This window comes from Notamacropus eugenii, chromosome 6 (genome assembly GCF_028372415.1).
Source record: "Notamacropus eugenii isolate mMacEug1 chromosome 6, mMacEug1.pri_v2, whole genome shotgun sequence".
In the NCBI taxonomy this organism is placed as follows: Eukaryota; Metazoa; Chordata; class Mammalia; order Diprotodontia; family Macropodidae; genus Notamacropus; species Notamacropus eugenii.
In genome coordinates, this window is record NC_092877.1 from 111,340,640 (window position 1) to 111,348,650 (window position 8,011).

Genomic DNA, 8,011 nt, shown 5'->3' on the forward strand with positions numbered 1-8,011 from the left:
TTGTAATGCTTCTTTTGACCATCATGTGTACGCTTGCCTTGTTGCCTTGTGTCACTCCCATGTAAATTCATATTAAAGACCGAAACTCCAGTCATTTGAGCATGTAAAATTATGAAAAAGTGAAGTTAAGAAATTAAAAGATAGCTTTATTTTAATACAAGAGTAAATTAAAATTATTTAAGTTTGCAAGTATATTTACATGGCTCTAAAATTTCTTTAGAAAAAATTGTCCTAAAAGTCCAGACAAATATTCCTTCAATGTCCTTATATCTAATAAAAATTAATCAACTGACTTATCACTAATTAGTTCTTATTTAGAGTACATATTCTTTCTCTTTTGTCAATTACTCATATTAAAAGCAAAGCAAATCAGGATTTGTCATTTCTCTTTGTACTTAAATAATCAACCTGATTTCTCTAATTCTACAACTTGAAATAAAAAAAAGAAACAAAAACAAAACATATCCCCTAGGAAAATAGAAAGGAGAGAACATCCCTGAATGCTACTAGGCAAGCATATATTTGATCCAATTTTGCTACTGTTCCTGAGTCCTGCCTCAGCCATGGCTCCCTCAGATCACAGAAAAATAGATTGTGCAGAGTTTGGGAAAAGGTAGAACATAGGAGGAAATGAAGCAGCCATCAAAGATAAAGGATAAATTTAGCACTCATCGCTCTTGTTGTTCAGCCATCTACAACACTGATGTTGTGTCTCTGCCAAAAAAAAAAGGTCCCTAGAAGTAACTAATTCTCTTCAAAAGCACAGAAACATTTGTTTTGAAATCTGCTTAACATGAAAAAAAATGTTCCTAGAGAGTCAACCTACTTGAAACCTCATATAAGACCGATTGTTTAGAGATAACAATAAATTTGATGTATTGCACAGGCTATATTTTTATAATAAAATATAAAATATATATTTTACTTATACAATATATATTAATATATCATATAAATATATATGTATAAAATATAAAAAATATTTTTCAAAACATTTTAATCTCTTTGTCATCATAATTTTTAATCATTATAATTTGACCAGATCTGTGTTTTTTCTGGTGTAAGAACCTGAATGAGAGGAACTGCTTCTAACAATATAGATTAGGACCTTTTCTAAAATTAATAGACTTGAGGGTTGCTTAGGAGCACTGAGAGATTAAATGACATGGGCAGAGGCACATAGCCAACATAAAAGTAGTAAGAGCCAGTATTTATACACCTCTTACAAATTCATGTAATATATGAGATCCCTGGGAGGTATGTGCTGTTTTTATTCCCATTTTGCAGATTAGGAAACTGTAAAAAACAAGTGTTAAGTGACTTTCCAGAGACACACAGCTAGTAAATATCTGAGATCAGATTGAAAATCAGGGTTTTCTGACTTCAGCCCTTATACCCTATCCATTGCACCACCTAGATTTCCATTCATGTCTGAAGCATAAGCTGAACTCAGGTCTTCCTGAATTTGTGGACAGGTCTCTATCTGGTGCACCAAATTATCTCTTACACATCCATACATCCAAATATCCATGCACTGCATTCCCACATTCATTAATAAAAATAAAATAAGATTCCAGCATGCCAGTATGCTCTAGAATTTTTATAGCTGGAAAAAAATTGAGAAAGGACAAGAGTAATATTTTAGAGAACACCACATCCTACCTATTAAAGAAGACAGAAAACCACAAAGCAGACAACTTTAGGAATTTGGTTGGCCTACATCAAGAAGCAGAAATCACAGACAATTAAGTTTTCAGCTAAATCTCAATAATTTATACTAATGCTAGAAGCTCATTTCAGATTACTGAATTTCAAAAATGAACAAGATAGAAGAAAGTAATAAAAAGTGAAGGAAGGATGTAGTTGCAAAATGGATTTTGTTCATTTATTTTGATGAGTTAGTTTTAATTATTTATGATAATACTTCATAATATACTGGTTAATGTCCTGTAATGCTGCTTGTAAAATTAATGTCATCTCTAGAATATAAGACCTCTGTAAAGCTCAAGGCCATTAAAGCTTTGCTGAGGACAACCTTTTTTTTCATGGGAATTATCTGTAATAGAGAGCAACAAAATGAAAATCATTGATATCCAAGTAAATATTCTATTTAGCCAATACTTTTAGAGCACCTGATAAAGTGCAAAACATTTGTGATTACAATCTCATTAGGGAATAATGCATAAACAGATAAAAATTTCGGTAAAAATAGGTTAGTCATACACCAAGACATTAAATATCATAAACCGATACATGATTATCACCAAATAAATGGCAAAGGCAGCAAGTGTTATATATTCAGAAGAGTGAATCATGAAATCAGTACAAGCATTTTAACATGGTGAAATGGAAAGTACCTTACACATAGATTCAGAAGTTCTGAGTTTACATGCTAATGCAGCCAATTACAACCTGTAACTTGGCCTAAGGATGTCATTTAGATTTTCTGGGATTCCGGGATTTCCTCGTCCAAAAAAGGAAGGTTTTGGACTGGATGAACTCTAAAGGCATTTTCAGCTATAGGTTTATGATCCCTTGATCATAATCCATACAGTCCAAATTTACATATTTGGAAGGCACACAGTCCAAAATGGACATATATCCCTCTCATTTATCCATTGTCCTTCTTTTTATATGTTCTTAAAAGACACTTTAGATTGTAGCAATTCCTCTGTGACCTAAATTGATTATTAAAGTAAAATTTTACACAGGTCAATTTAAATGTATTTTAACTTAATATTATGCTTGTGCAGACACAGAACAAGAGTGCTTCATATCTACTATGAGGGATTGGACAGGAAGACAAATAATGTGCAGAATATTGTGACTAAAAAACATGGGTATAAAGGAAGGAGAATGCATAAGGGGCCGGTACCTTAGAAATCTGGGAGAGAGGAAGAAAAATTAAAGCAGGATTTTAGGAAAAGAATAGGAAAGGTGATGACTCAAGTTTTTAAGAAGTTAAGGATCTTAAGGTAAATTTGTAATTTCTTAATTCCCTCATCTATAAACCAAAACAATGTTTTTCACTTAAAAAAATTACAGTGGGGGACAAAACCAAGATGGTAGAGTAAAAGCAGGGACTTGAGCTCTCCCCAAACCCCTGCAAATACCTGTAAGTAAATGACTGAACAAATACCAGAGCTGCACAACCCACAAAATGATGGAGTGAAACATGTCTCCAGTCCAAGACAGCTGGGAAGACTGACAGGAAGTGTCTATCCAGTCAGGCTGGGAGTGGAGCACAGTTCATCAAGGATCACAATGGAATAGACAAGGCCAGAGCAGGCCTCAGGGCACAGTATCACTGGCAGCTGTGGCAGTTTCTAGACATTTCAGTCCACAAACACCGAAGACAGCTTAGAGGGTCAATGGGAAAACTGTCCGACCTGGGTGAGAGAGGGCTGTGGTTCGACCACAACCTCAGGGTGGTGTTGGTGGTGGCAGCGTGGTGGTGGTGGTTGCAGCGGTGGCAGCAGCAGCTACTTCTGGAGCTCCTGGTGCACAGATGGGGTGAGGTCAAGTGGCAGATCAGAGGGCAATTGCAGGGATCTCTGCGGTGGTACCAAGGGGGGATTCTCTTGCTTTGCCCTGCTTGGATATGGGTCGCAGTCCTAGGTGGTAGTCTAAGGGTGAGGAATACTAGTGCAGTGGAACTTGTGGTGCAGTGAAGAGGGAATCCTCCTCATAGTTCCAAGGCATAAAAGAGTGTTTGTGGTCGATTACAGACCAGAGCACAGGCCAGGAAAGGGCAAACACTTCTCCTTTGATCATACCACCTTGAAAGAACTGAAAATTGACAGGTCCCTAGAACGATCTCTGAAAACAATTGCACAAAATCCATGAAGTTTGGGACAGGACACCCTCCTCACTGGAAACAGACTCCTACCTTAACAAAGAGATCAGAAGTCAAGTAATAGACTGAGAAGGTGAGCAATCAATGTAAAAAGCAGCAACAAAAAACCCCTTAGACTATAGAATCTTATTTTGGTGACAAAGAAGATCAAAACATACAATCAGAAGAAGATAACAAAGTCAAAGCTCCTATATACAAAGCATGTGTGCACACATATGTATATATGAATATATGTATGTATGTATGTATGCATATGTATATATATGTGTGTATCTATATATGTGGATGTGTGTAGATAGATATAGATATACAGAGGACACAGGGCGAGTTGAATATGAAGGGATGATATCTAAGCAATAAAATTAAGAGGTAAGAGAGGAATATATTGGAAGAAGGAGAAAGGGAGAGATAGAATGGGGTAAATTATCTCTCACATGAAAAAGGCAAGAGAAAGCTTTTACCATGGAGGAGAAGAGAGGGAAGATGAGAGGGAATGAGTGAACCTTATTCTCATCGGGTTTGGCTTAAGGAGGGAACAACATACACACTTAATTGGATATCTTACCCTACAGGAAAGAAGTGGGGAGGGGACAAGGGTGGGATGATAGAAGTGAGGACAGATTGGGGGAGGGGGTCCTCAGAAGCACACACTTTTGAGGCGGACAGGGTTAAAGGAAAAATTGAATAAACGGGGAAAGATAGGATGGAGGGAAATATAGTTAGCCTTTCAGAACATGATGTGATGGAAGAGTTTTGCATATCTACATATATATAACTTATGTTGAATTGCTTTCCTTCTCAGTGAGGGTGGGTGAGGAGGGAGGAAGGGAGAGAATTTGGAACTCACACTTATAAAAACAAATGCTAAAAACTGTTTTTACATGCAACTGGGAAATAAGTTGGATAGGTAATTGGGTATAGAAATCAAACTTGCCCTACAAGAAAGTGAGGGGAAGGGGATAAGAGAGGGGGATGATAAAAGGGAGGGCAGATTGGCTGAAGGAGTAATTATCATGCATGCCATCTTGGGGAGAGGGGAGTGATGGGGAGAAAATTTAGAACTCAATATCTTGTGGAAATGAATGTTGTAGACTAAAATAAATTAATCAGAAATTACATCTGCATATCATGTATGTGAATGAGATTCAAATCACACTAGTACAATCTCTAGGCCAGTGGTGTCAAATTCTAATAGAAACAGTAGTCACTAAACTATGTAGAAAGGTCCCTGTGGTACATATCAACTTCAAAAGCCACATATTAACATTCTCTGTATTCTATGACAGTTTTATTTGTTTTGTTAAATATTTCTTAATTATATATTAATCCCATTCTGGCCACACTTTATGGTGAACAATGAGGCCTGAAGATACGTTGGACACCTCTGTTTTTGGACAACTTTCCCCAGCTCTGAATTGCAATGGATTATTCATTCTGCTTCCTCAATATCTTTTGTATCTCTGTCTTTCCCTCCATCCACACCTTGACTATGCTGTCAAGTGCTTAATAAGCGCTTGTAGTACTGACTTAAATTAAATTTAGTTAAACCTACTGTTTTCATGAAAATCGTAATTATAATAATCTAGTTTTCCTGTGCCTCTGCTCTACAAAATATCAGAAATAATCTTCCTGAGGCACAACTCTGACCATGTCAGTCTCTAATCTCATCACTCAAAAGCTGTCAGTGGTTCGCTATTGCTTCTTTTATAAAATATGACCTCTATAGCCTGGCATGTACATCTCTTAATATGACTCTAACCTTCCTTTCCAGCCTTACTTACAGTGCTTCCCTACACACACTCCACGTTCCAGACAAAATAGACTACTAATTGTAGAGCATAGCTTCTTGGGCTTCCATGAATTCACAAAGATTCTCCCCTTGCCTGGAATACAATCCCTTGTTATTTTCTGCTTTGTTCATTCAATCTCCTGCTTATTCTCTCTTTATCATATCCAGTCAACTACCTGGAACATGTTCTCATTTGCAGTATTTTTTTCTGTTCACTCCTTACCTGCAGGAGCACCTTACAGGCCAGACTTCATGACATTATGTCCTCCTTTTGAGGAGGAACTTAACATCCTGATAACTCTTCTTTGGGACTGAGGGGTGCTAACTAGGGAGAAAAGGAGAATTTTGACAAGCCTCTAGACTTACCTGAACTCCAGTCATACTAATTTTCTATCATTTAGTCTTCTTCCACAGATCTCTTGTCATCTACCTTGCAACTGCACGTTGTTATTCCTCTCCTCTACTTCCATCCCTTACAAAATTTCACTTTCTACCTTTCCCTTTGAGAACAGTATATTATATTAATGTGTCTTGTGAGGTGTTCTGTCTGCATTTTTTCTTAAAATCTAGAACATATTTAGCTTAGTTTAGGCATATAGCAAGCACTTAATAAAATGCTTTTCTATTCTTCCTTCCTTCCTTCCTGTCCCCTTACTCCTGTTTCCTTTGCTTTTCCTTCCTTCCTTCCCTTCCTTTCTCCCTCTTTTCTTTCTTTCCTTTTCTCTCTTTATTTCCTTTCCTTTTTTTCTTCTCTTCTTTCCTTCCATCTTTTCTTTCTTCCTTCCTTTCTCTCTTTTTCATTATATCCTTTCCTTCTTTCTTCCCCTAAGAAATCTCATTCTCTCTCTTTTTTTGGACAAGAGATACATTTATTCAATGTATTCCCCCCAAGATCAAAATGCTCCCTCCCTGCTCAAATTCCCTTAGATTTTGCTTTGACTCTAGTTCATCCTTATCTGTGCACATGTTTATCCCCACCATGACCCTTGAACCATGAAGTGTCAGCTCCTAGAAAGCAATTGCTATGCAGTTTTTGTTTTTCCATTCATTGTCAGTCTCCCACTAGCACAGGACCCTGTGCAGGATGGGTGCTCAGCATGCTGAGTAAAGTGAAATGGCACACAGGTCCTACTCTCATGAGCCCCTGACTCTCTAGTATCAAGAACATCATACCTTTGAGGAGGTAGATTTGAGCAGCTTCTACGTTCATGTTAAACAGCATTTTAGTTAATTAAGAGAGCCTGTCATTTATCAATTAAATATAAAACTATTTTTTTCTCCTTTGCATGGTTTTAATTGAAAAGAAAAATAGCGTCAGGGATTGGAGCTGAAAGGGACCTTGGAGGACATCTAGTCCAAATTCTTTATTTCAAAACTGAGAAAACTGAAGATATGAGAAGCTAAGTCATTTGAAAAAGATTACACATTTGGTAAATAGTACAGTTGAGACTCCAACTCAGGTCCTCCAGCTCTGAAGGCAGCATGTTTTCCATTGTACCTTCCCTCCTCGGTCTCATTAAACTATTATGTCTCCATAGAGGCTTTAGCTAAAGCCTAACACCATTACAAAGTGAGGGAGAAATAAATTATTTCCTAGCTACTTTAATTAAAGAAGGTGACCTTACTAAGGGCAAGGAAAAAAATGATATGTGTGTGTGTATATGAAATGAATTGCTTATTTTTATTGGTAGTTCAACAGTTTAAAACTTATTAATAAAATAGACCTTAAAAATAATCTAGGCCAATTTCATCATTTTATAGTTAGTAAAACAAACCCAGAGCACTTATAACTTGACCAGTGTTACAGAGGTAATAGTATGACAGTTATGATACAAACTCAGGTCCTTTTGCACCAAATTTAGTGTCCTCCATACTACACAGTGTTGCCTAATCCTAATAGTATAGTATGTGCAGAGACCAAGCAAAAATTCATAAAACTGATTTTCACAAAGGGGAGGGAGTGGGATCAAGTATGGCAAATTTTTGCTAGCTTTTTTTAGTAGCAAATTAAAATGTAAAATGGGAAGAAAAGAAAGAAGGAAGGAAGGGAGGGAGGAAGAGAGGGAAGGAGGGAAGAACACGGAAGGAAGGAAGAGAAAGAAAGAAAGAAAAAGAAAGAAAGAGAAAGAAAAAGGAAGAGAGAAAGAAAGAAAAATGAAGGAAGGGAGGAAGGAAAAGAAAAGAAAAAGATAGGCTTTTTAAAAATGGTCATTTTAATGAGAGTGTATTGACTTGACCCAAGAAGTCAAATCATAAAATAACCTATATACTCTGATGAAGCATATTTTCATGGCACACATTCCAATCTGTCTATCAATTTCAAGGTTATAAAAATGGGACAGATTTCAAATGAAGGTTGATATTTT